The 10,937-nt window shown below is 37.8% G+C and overlaps 1 long non-coding RNA gene across 2 annotated transcripts; it reads right to left on the reverse strand.

The window, feature by feature from the left end:
- Window positions 1–427: 427 nt before the first annotated feature.
- LOC111733391 lies at window positions 428–5,881 on the reverse strand. 2 transcript variants are annotated; one of them, XR_002777970.1, is made up of 3 exons: window positions 5,762–5,881; window positions 4,967–5,053; window positions 428–631 (listed from the first exon to the last, which is right to left on the reverse strand). It is a non-coding gene; the product is annotated as an uncharacterized LOC111733391 (long non-coding RNA). The 2 variants fall into 2 exon arrangements; XR_002777971.1 differs by having other exon boundaries at window positions 5,655–5,881.
- Between the last annotated feature and the right edge of the window lie 5,056 nt (window positions 5,882–10,937).

The following is a 10,937-nucleotide window of genomic DNA, read 5'->3' on the forward strand; positions in this document are numbered from 1 at the left end:
TCAAGAAGAGAATGGTCAATGGCAACAAATACTATAGAGAGATCAACTGGGTCATTACTGACCAGCTGGAAGCAGTCTAGAGAAAGGGGAGAAGTGAAAGAGGCAGCAGGCATGGGCTCTCTGAAGTAATCAGCATGAGGTCAGGTGAAAGGAGAGTCGAATTTATATGATTGGTGAGAAGTCCAGAGGAGAAGCAGAAATTCAAAATTTGGAAAAGTGAAGTAGAACAATAGAACAAAACCTCCCAAGAAAACCAGAGGATAAAATTTTTTTGAGTGTTCAGGAGACAGTGAGGTGTGGAAGGCAATCCCATAAGGGCTTCAAAACCCAACTATCTGATTCAAGTCTTGCTGTTGTCACTCAGCCAATAGACCAGCACAGGAGTTGGGCTATATAGAATAAACGTTTATTGTCAGAGCACCGGTGATGTGAAAAGGCAACAGATTAACACCTTCAAAAACTGCCTTACTTTATTAGTCCGGCTTAAGGTTTTAAAGGAAAAATCTGGATATTATTCCAGGGGCTGCATGATGGTTCCGGTGCAAGGGTCTGTTGTATTTCACAGAGCCTTCCTACTGGCAGCGTCATCCTCAGGTGGTGTTAGCAATCCAAGAGCAAAGGTAGGCGTAGTCTGGAAAGAATGTTAGGCTATAAAGATTTGTGATCAGTAAACATAAGGGCATTAATCATAAATTTCAGGGCAACTGTCTACGGAAGGGGACGTTCCAAGCTCTGGGTTGAACCACAGGGGACAATCTATTGTTAAGCTATAGGACAAGAAAAAGTGAGGCCAGGGATGCTGTGAGGCCTCTACTATGGGGGTCCCATCCAGGCCCTTCTTCAACAGGATGCAGGCTGCCCCAGAAAGTGTGTGGCTGCCTGTGAAGCCACTCTGCAGCCGAGGCAGTCTGACAGGGCTGACCACTGGAGGCTGTCTGTTGACCAGTCAGTCCCTCACCCGGGCAGCAAGCCTCCCTTGGAGGGGGTCTAGGCAATTCATCTCATGGCTGCCATCCTGCCCTTCCCTTCAACTTCCAGGCTTCATGGTCAGTCTTTCTCCTTCCCATCTGCCTCACCCACCTCTGGAGAATCTGACAGCCCAGGAGGTTTGCCAACAGGGTGTTGGAGAAGGAAGCAGCAAGAACTTTAGACCTGGGAAATGCTCTTTATCTATAATTGTAGCCCCAGGCACCCATAATTAAGAAAGTGAATTTACTTCTAAAGAAATTTCATTCCCGCATTCCTGGTAAAAGACATTTTGGGGATTTTCTGCTGTGTCTGGATCTGTGTCTATGTCTATATCTGACTCCCACTACCATCTGAAATAAACTAAGAGGGCTGACCATCAAGAAGATGGAGGCTTCTTGAGCCTTGGACGTTCTATTACTCACCCAAATTTGGAGCTAACACTGACCAGGTTGGCCCTGGCCCAAGAGAACTTGAATTAAACTAGAGGTGGAGTTTGAGAAGTAACTTTTATGCTTGTCTATGTCTCCTTGAGGGTCATCTTATGAATCCAGAGATCAGCATGTTGTCAGGGGCCTAGCAGGAGTTCCGTATATGTTTGCTGAATGAAACTTCTGCATGAATTTGACTCCATTATGAAATTTATCTGAGATGAGCACAGCTCTAAGTTAACCACCCCACCCTCATTTGTTGAATTCCTGTTAAAGGGGAAAGCGGATTTTATTTTTAGGAAGGTGATGGGCAGGTTATTTAGTGACTGAGAGAGAAGATGAAGGAAGGACAGAGGCACTCCTAGAAAAATCTCAATTTATGACAGAAAGTCCGTGTAAAGCCCTGAGGCTCTTGCTTAATTGGTAACCCTTAGCTAGCTACTTATCATTCGTAAGGCTTACTGGTAAAATGAGCATATTCTTACCTAAATCACAAGGTGTTGTAAGGATTAATGATAACAGGTCAAATGCCTAGCAGGAGGCCTGACACTTGAGTAGGTTACTCTAGTAGTTCTTCATCATAATAAATAAAGGCTTGTGTTTTACTACAGAGGAGGGAGAGCAGGAGAGAAGGGTCAGTGAAGCTGGGGACACAGAAGTTCTTTTCTCAGGCACAAAGAAAGGCACATTGTTACCTGTCATTCATTTGCTCATGCATTCAAGATATTTACTGAGTGCCTACTACGTGCCAAGCATGATGTGAGCAAGATAGGCAAAGATTCTCGCCCTTGTGGAGCTCACATTCTAGTGGGGGAGACAGACAATAAAAACATAGAGTATATTAAGAGCTAATGGATACTGCAGTAAAAGACAAAAGGGTAGAGCATTAAATGGGATCAGGACTGAGGGAGTGAGTGGGGTGGAGGGAGGGAGGCAAGTTGCAGAAGTAAATACAATGGCCAATGTAAGTATGTGTCCTTGAGGAAGTGACATGAAGCAAAATCTTAAAGGTGAAGACCACTGGACATCTAGAGGACAGCAGTCCCATAGCTACACCAGAGCCTTCAGGCGGGACGCTTCAGGTGCAGTCACTTCAGGAGCAGCAGGGGCCAGAGTGGCTGGGCCAGTGAGCAAGGGGCATGGAGCACAGAGGAGTCACGTTGAACGAGGGGCAGATCACATTGGCTTTGTGGCTTTGTAGCTGGACTTTGCTTTGCTCTGAATGAAAAAGAAGCCTTTGCAGGGTTTTGAACAAAAGAGTAACAGGGTCTGACTGTAAAGGGTTTTACTGCCTTTGATAGGGGATCCATAAGAGGAATTTCTACCACTCTTCTTATGAAGGATGCAAAGTAATCTGTTCAAAGATTACGCAGTTTATGTGGGACAAGTCTCAGCAGGTTGTTGCTGGGGATGGCACAAAGCAAATGTTTTCCTATGTTTGAGAAACTCAAAAAAATGCAGATCCAGAACTTTCAGGCTTGTTTTATGCATAAACCATTTACCTTCAGCAAAGTAAAGAAAGAACTTTAAAATGCAGACAAAGAGGAAAGATTGTGAGACTCCAATTTTTTCCCTTATTTTTACCTAATTAAATTTTTAAGTAGATGTTACCTGCATAGGATACTTCAAAAGGTACAAAAGGATGCAAAGTGTGTCTTCCCCCTTGCCCATTTTCTGGTCCAACAGTACCTCCCCACCCCCTCCCCAAAGAAGCAGAAATGGTCACCATTGGTTTTATAGACGCCTAGAAGTATATAAAACAGTATATATGCACCTTATTGTTATGGACTGAATGGCATCATCCCTGCTCCCAGCCAAATTCATCTGTGGAAGTCCTAACCCCCAGTACCTCAGAATGTGATTGCATTTAGAGATAAGATCTTTAAGAGGTAAATAAGGTTAAAGGAGGTCATTAGGGTGGGCCCTAATCCAATATGACTGATGTCTATAGAAAAAGAGGAGATTCAGACACAGACATAGAAGAAAGACCCAGTGAAGACACTGGGAGAAGATGGCCATCTACAAACCAAGAAGAGTGGCCTCAGAATAAACCAATCCTGCGACAGCTTAATCTCAGACTTCTAGCGCCTAGAATTATGAAAAATAAATTTCTGTTGTTTAAGGCACTCACTCCGGGGTACTTCGTTATAACAGCCCTAGCAAATTAATACACTTATGTATATCTTTGAATGGAACACATATGTAAAACTGAATTTTGTGTCCTTCCCCCAAAACTCTTATGTTGAAGTCTAATCCTCAAGGTGATGATACTGGAGGTGGGGTTTCTGGGAAATAGTTAGGTCATGAATGAGGGTGTAACCCTCATGAATGAGATAGTGTCCTTATAAGAAGAGGCCAGAGAGCAGGCTCGCTTTCTTTCTGCCATGTAAGGACACAACAAGAAGTCAGCAGTCAGCAAACAAAAAGAAGGTCGTCAGTAGAAGCTAAGCATACTGGCGCTTTGATCTTAGACCTCCAGCCTCCAAGATTATGAGAAATAAATTTCTGTTGTTATAGTAGCTCAAATTAACTTAGACTATATGTATACATTGTTTTATTCACAATTTTAAAGATCGTATATACTTTTCCTTTTTTCATTTAAAACAATATCTTAGAGATCATTCCAGGCCAGTACACTTGGAGTTGGTTTATTCTTTCTAAAGACTACAGAGTATTCCACTGCATGGCTGTTTAATAATTTATTTAACCTTTTCTTTATTAATGGAGATTCAAGTTATTTTAGAACTTTGCTATTGTAAAATATGCTACAATGAGTAACCTTGTATACATGTCATTTCATACATGTATATGAATATAAATAGGATAGATTCTTAGAAGTATAACTAACTGTTTGGCCGAAAATAAATGGACTTAAAAAATTGACAGATATTGCCAAATTGCCTTCCAAAAGTACTGATGTACTCTCCAATCAGCAAAAGTTTCTATTTCTCCATAATACCACCCATGTATTTTGTCACAAAACTATTTGATCGTTGCCAATATCATGAGTGAAAAATAGTCTTGTACTTATAGATAATATTAAGTGACTTTTCACTGTTTAAACATTTTATTTAAAGTGGGAATTGAAATTTTGAGCATTTTTCTTTTCCTACCATGCACGAGGTCTGGGCAGCATAACCACTAATCTGGCCCCCAGATGTTTGCTACTCTGCAGTATTTCATATCCTGTCTTACTACTGTCCACAGCAGTTAGTACCAGAGGGTGCTTTTTCTGATGCTTCCACAGTTAGGATCACAGGGATAACTGCCATTACCATGGTTGTTACCATGGACATCCACAATCTAGCTTATAGATGTATAAACAAATATTTGCAATTTCACATCCACCTGGAGGAACCCATGAAGTTTTCAATGTGAAGGTGATACTTGAAATACTTACGGAAGTTGTCCAGCCATTCTAGGCAGATAAAAAGGCATAAAATTTAAAATATCGCATACTTGGAAAGTCAAGCAGTCTGGCAGAATACCCAATGGAAAGAAGGAAAGAATGCGGTTGGAAAGCCCCAGCTTCCTTGTACAGGTCTGTAAATAGGAGTAATCACACCTACTTCTGGTTTATAGCTGAGGCTTCTCTCTGGCCCTCACGGGTATGACAAACCCCAATTCCTCTCCTGGTTTTCCTCTCTCCAGGTAACCTGCTCTCATAAAGAGTGATCAAACAAACAAATGAAAAAAAAATTTTAAATGCCTTTATTGGTTTTTCCAATTAATAGAAAATCTTATGTAGCCAATTCAAGAAATATAGAACAGTATGAAAAAATCTAAAAGAACAAAATACTAAGCTTCTAGAAGTAACTACTGCTAAGATTTTGTTGGAATTCTTTACAGAGATCTCCCTAAACATATAAGCACATATATTTTAGGTAAATGATATAACATTTTTCACTAAAATTTACAGAAATTTTTCATGTTGATGAATATAGAACTACATTCTCCTGATTACTGCTCCCATCATATTCTATTCTGTTAAAGCTGCCAGAATTGATTGACCGATGCTCCATTATGAGCATTTTGGCTATTATACAAAATTTACTGCAAAGAAAAACCTTGTATATTTATGTACTTACAGGTTATTATATTTTTTGATGTAATGATATCTTTGATTGATTGATTGACTTTGATATGACCCAAGCCTGACCAGGTTTTCCTGAGAAAAGACAATTTCTAGTCATTGCCTCTTTGACTCATTTGTCTCCCTCCCTCCTGGCACAAGTTTTAATTTAAGAAACTTATTACCACGTCACTTGTATCCTCAAGTCTCCCAGGTTGGCCTGGGCAGACTACGCAGCCACTTCCCTCTCAGTGGGTAAAAATGAGAATGTTGCTGAGATGATCATTCATACCTTTTCCTTGCATCACTGAATTCTTGTGATGGTTAGGATCTGAAAGGTTCTCCCTGGGCTCTTTCATCTGCTATCCCACATAAATGACTGCAATGTGCATACTGAGGTTACTGCATTCTACCGTAGGTTCTTGTCATTGGAGAAGGTAACACTGAATGTATCATCTAATCACTAAGAATGTCAAATCTATTCAATGTCATCAGTGATTGACATTTTTCTGGATACCAAGATCTACCCTTGTAGATCCTACTATAAATCACTCCTCCATTCTGAGCCTTAACGTCCTTATTTATAAAAATAAGAAGGTTGGGCAAGAAGATTTCTGTAGTCCCCACTTCACTTAAGGCCAAATAAATAAATGAGTTTATTACTTTAGGGTGATCTTCCTACGATTTAATTGGAAAGCATAGCTATAAATTGGTAAAAAGCTCAATAACGTGTTCCCTCAATAACAGCTCAGGGCCACAGTGAGAGGAAAGTCCCAAAGACATCTTGAGTAATTATGACAATAAGCACAATTAGAGGGAGCTCTGAGGAGGTGATATTGAAGAGGTCAGAGGTAGCAAGAGAATGGAGGCCTCAACCTATTTACAAAGAAGAAATTTCGCTCTGAATCCTGCCTCTGGTTACATCCGCAAAGTTTCAGCTTCCCTAGACTCTTTTCTTCAGTACTTTGTTACCAGATCCATCCTGTCCATATTTAAATTGTCAGTCTCTCTTCACTCTTCTCTAAGTGGACTGCCTCTCATGATTAGGTTACAATTGACATTCTTACACAACGAAATAGAAGTAAATAGAAGTATTAACAGTTCCAAAAAGGAACCCAGCAATGTCAGTGCCTAACTGAAGAGATAAAGGTCTGATGGGGCAATTGTAGGCGCTGACTCAGTTCTGTGAGTGGGGGAGACAGCAAGGCAGTGATGTTTATATTGATGCTACCATACTTCATACTAAAAAAACAAAGAGTACTGTCAGAAATGAAGGCTCCAGGAAAAAGAGCTTAGGACAAAATATAAATTACCAAATGGAATTCTCACTCTCATGACATCTAATTCTTAAGAATTCTGATTCTCAAGGTTTCATTTATGCCATTCTTCTCAAAGTGTCAGTTGTTTCAAAAAATCACCTAAAAGCCAGTTCTGATTACAAGGAACAAAAGGTAATTTCTGCCAGGATTTGATTTCCCTGCTCCCTTGACTCTTCCATTCACTTTCACTGCCTACCTCTCCCATTGGACTTGGTTTCCATTGGGTTTGCATGTAGTCGCATCCTGGAACCTTGACTGTCATTCATTAGTGGGTTGAATCATCTCCTTGACAAGCCTAATGGCTGTTCTAATTGGCTAATGTCACATAAGATACCATCCCAAAACTCAGTGGCATAAAACATTTTATTGTGTTCACAGATATGGGTCACGAGTTCAAAAAGGGACACAACCAGGATGGCTCTGCTCTGTTCCACAATGTCTGAGTCCTCAGTTAAGATGACTTATATGTCTGAGAATGACTCTAGTGGCTGAGGACTGCAACAGGCTGGTCTGGAGAATCCATTTGCAGAATGGTTTGTCAACTCATGTTTGGCCCCTTGGCTGGGGTGGCTGGAAAGCTGGGCTCAACTGGGACTATCTAAAAGAGTGCCTACACCTGACCTCTCCATCATGGCAGTATCAAGGCAGTCAGATTTCAAAAGATGCTTCATCCTACCAATCCCCAAATCCTTTCAGTGGTATGCAGCACATATTTAAGAGTTTCTATGCATTTCCCCTGCCAGCTTGAGAGTAACTATTCCAGTCTGATGAACTAATTATCATTCTTTATGCCTCATAGATTTTATTGCTCCTGTCTACCTTCCTATTCTATTTGTCTTTGTGCAAACACTTATGCCTCTAAAGAATTTTTGCTATTATTTTAGTGGAATTTGGAGAAAGATGGGAGATAAACATATGTATCAATTCCACCATCTTAAATCAAAAGTCCTGCATGTTTTCTTCTAAAACATGTGTGTGTGTATAAAATGACTACGAAGTTTATTAGACTGGTGCTTGTGGAATTAGTCACTCGATACTATTCTTTTATAATGTTCTGTGTTTGACTATACAAAACTTTATCTATCCATTCTTTTTTGATAGACATCCCAAGTTTTGTTCTTACAAAACAATACTACTATGAAAATTCTTGCGTATATCTCCTTGTACACTTGTGTGAGAGTTTCTCTTAAGAAAGAGAAAGTAAAAGACAATTGATTATAAAATATCAAGCTCATCAACTTTACCAGACAATGCCAAATTGATTTCCAAAGACCCTGAATCAACTTACAGTCCCTCCAGCAGTGGGTAAGAGTTCTTGTGGCTTCACACTCTCACTAACCTTTGGTATTATAAGATTTTTAAAATTTCTGCCCCTATAGTGGGTTTCGAATGGTATCTCACCCACAAAGAAACAATTGAATCCAGCAGAGGTCATCGGTATATATTAAAACCATTGCTTATAAATTACAAAAATAAAAATCCATCTTTACAATACAGAAAAATGGCTGAAGATTTATGTTGTTTTCAACCTGTGGCTTTACAAATTATAATAAAACAACTATGAATATTCATATACAGCTCTTTTTGTAGACAGATGTTTTCATTTCTCTAGGTTGTACAGTAAACGAATGTTTAACTTTATACAAAACTACTGAACTGCTTTTCTACAGTGGTGGTGCCATTTTACATTTCTAACAACAAAGTAAAAATTTTCCAGTTGCTCCACATTCTCATCACACTTGCCATTGTCAGACTTTTTAGTTTTAGCCATTTTGGTGCTTATGAAGTAGTATTCTTCATAATTTTAATTCGTATTTCCTTAATTATTAATGATGCTGAGTATATTTTCATAAGCTTATTGGACATTCATATATCTTTGTGATGTATTTGTTCATGTTTCTTTTAAAAAAATAGTGATTTATCTTATTATTAAGTTGTTCAGGTTATAATGTGTAGGTCTAATTCTGGATTCTCTGTTCCGATCTATTGATCCATATGACTATCTTCCTGCCAATACCACACTGTCTTGATTTCTATAGACAAATAATAAGTCTTGAAATAGAGTAGTATAAGTCTCCATTTTGTTCTTTTTTATCAAACTTACTTTGGCTATTCTAGATCTTTTGCATTTTAAATAAATTTTAGAATCATCTTGTCAAATCCTACAAAGGCTTGGCGTGATTTTGAATGGGATTGAATTGAATCTATAGATCAATTTGAGGAAGATTGTCATCTTAATAATATTGAGCCTTCCAATCTATAAATATGAAATTTCTCTTCACTGACTTAGCTTTTTTTTTTTTTTATTTATCCACATGTTTTATAGTTTCTAATGTAGAGATTTTAGATAGGTTGGTGTTATTACATATTATATTTTTAAAATAACACATCATTGTGGTTTTAGTTTTAATTTCCTAGATTACTAATAAAAATAACCATCTTTTTATATGTAAATGACCAATTTTGTATCTTTTCATACTGTTGCTCAATTTTTACAGGCCTATTTTTTAGTTCTTCATATTTTCTGAGTACTAAATCTTTATCATCAGTGATATGTGATGCAAATAATTTCCTCCAATTTCTGGCTTGTCTCTCACTTTCTTTCTGAATATTATCTGATTAACAGAAGTTTTTACTGTTACTATAATAAGATATAAATATCTTTAGTGTTTATGCCTTTTGAGTATTAAAAATCCTTTTAAAAGTCATAAATATTTTCCTATTCTATTTTTTTTTAATTTTTAAGTTTTCTCTTTCATATTTGTCTTTAACTTTCTTGGAATTAACTTATAAGTATGGTGCAAGGAAAGTATTTAATTTCATGGTTTTTAAAATCTATATAACCAATTATCCCAGCATCATTTATTTATCTATTATTTTCCCACTGATTTGTGAAGTAGGCTTCATTATGGACAAAATTTTCATATATTCATGGGTTCATAGCTGATTTTATGTATTTCTTTGTTTCCCAACTCGACCACATTGTCTTAATTACTATAGCTTTATAATACGTCTCCTTATCTGGAAGGACAAATTCTCCAACTATGTTCTTCTCTCAGAGGATCTTGGCAGTTCTCAGCCCTGTGCTCTTCTCATATAAATGTTCAAATGAGCCTGTCAAGTTCCATGAAAACCTTGTTAGGATTTGATTGGAATAACATTGACTCCCTAAATCAGTTTGGGAAGAATTGACCTCTTTATAATACCGATTCTTTCTTTCTGTGTCTCATTTTCAATCTAATCTTTTGTTATTTATCAAGTAACCCAATATCCGGTTCAGAGGAGAAACTCAACATATTCTGTTAAATATTCTGGATTAATTAATGAATGCATGTAGTAAGTCTACCTAAGATCTCTGGGAACTCATCACCACTGCATTGCTACCAGGCAGTCTTGTTTACAGTGAAACATTTCAGGATTTCCTACCAAGGCAATAGTAGCTCAGAGAAATGATACAGGGCAGGAAGAAAGGCAAGTTAAGGGTTTCCAGATGATGCCCACACAAGTTTCTTGCAACACGACATTTATGGTCTCTACTCCCAGCCAAAAACTATGTAATACAGCCTGTCTCCACAAGCATAACCAGTTTGATCACTGAGTTTTTAGTATAAATAGAAAAAAAGGATGATTTAAAGGACTGTTAAAACCAATTTAAACAAAGCAAAGGTTTTCCATTGTGTTTAATACTTAAGAAAACTTCCAGAATCATTTTTATTTCTATCGCTATAAGGTGACCAAATAAAGTGTTCATCTTAACCCCATCACATATTGAGTTTTACAGGCTTTAATACAATACAAGCTTTAAACAGAGATTAGTAAACTTACTACTTAACATTTTACATCAACAAATACAGTTTGAGTTCATCATCAGTTTTCCTACAAAACACTGACATGATATAATAATATGAACAATGAAACAAATCATTTGAAATGGGAAAATTCTTATTCCACATATCAGAAAAATAAGCTGTTGGATTTATGATCACTTAAGAGAAGGCTCTTCACCTAATGAAATTGTCAGTGGCACAGGAAAAATCACAATGCCGTAAAGGAGGCAACAAAAATCTTCACTTTGAAGCATTTTTAGCCTTCAATCTGGAAGACCATCACTATACTAACTAGAAGCTGCCTGACTTTCTTAAATAAGCA

This window comes from Pteropus vampyrus, unplaced genomic scaffold, assembly GCF_000151845.1.
Source record: "Pteropus vampyrus isolate Shadow unplaced genomic scaffold, Pvam_2.0 Scaffold14, whole genome shotgun sequence".
NCBI lineage: Eukaryota > Metazoa > Chordata > Mammalia > Chiroptera > Pteropodidae > Pteropus > Pteropus vampyrus.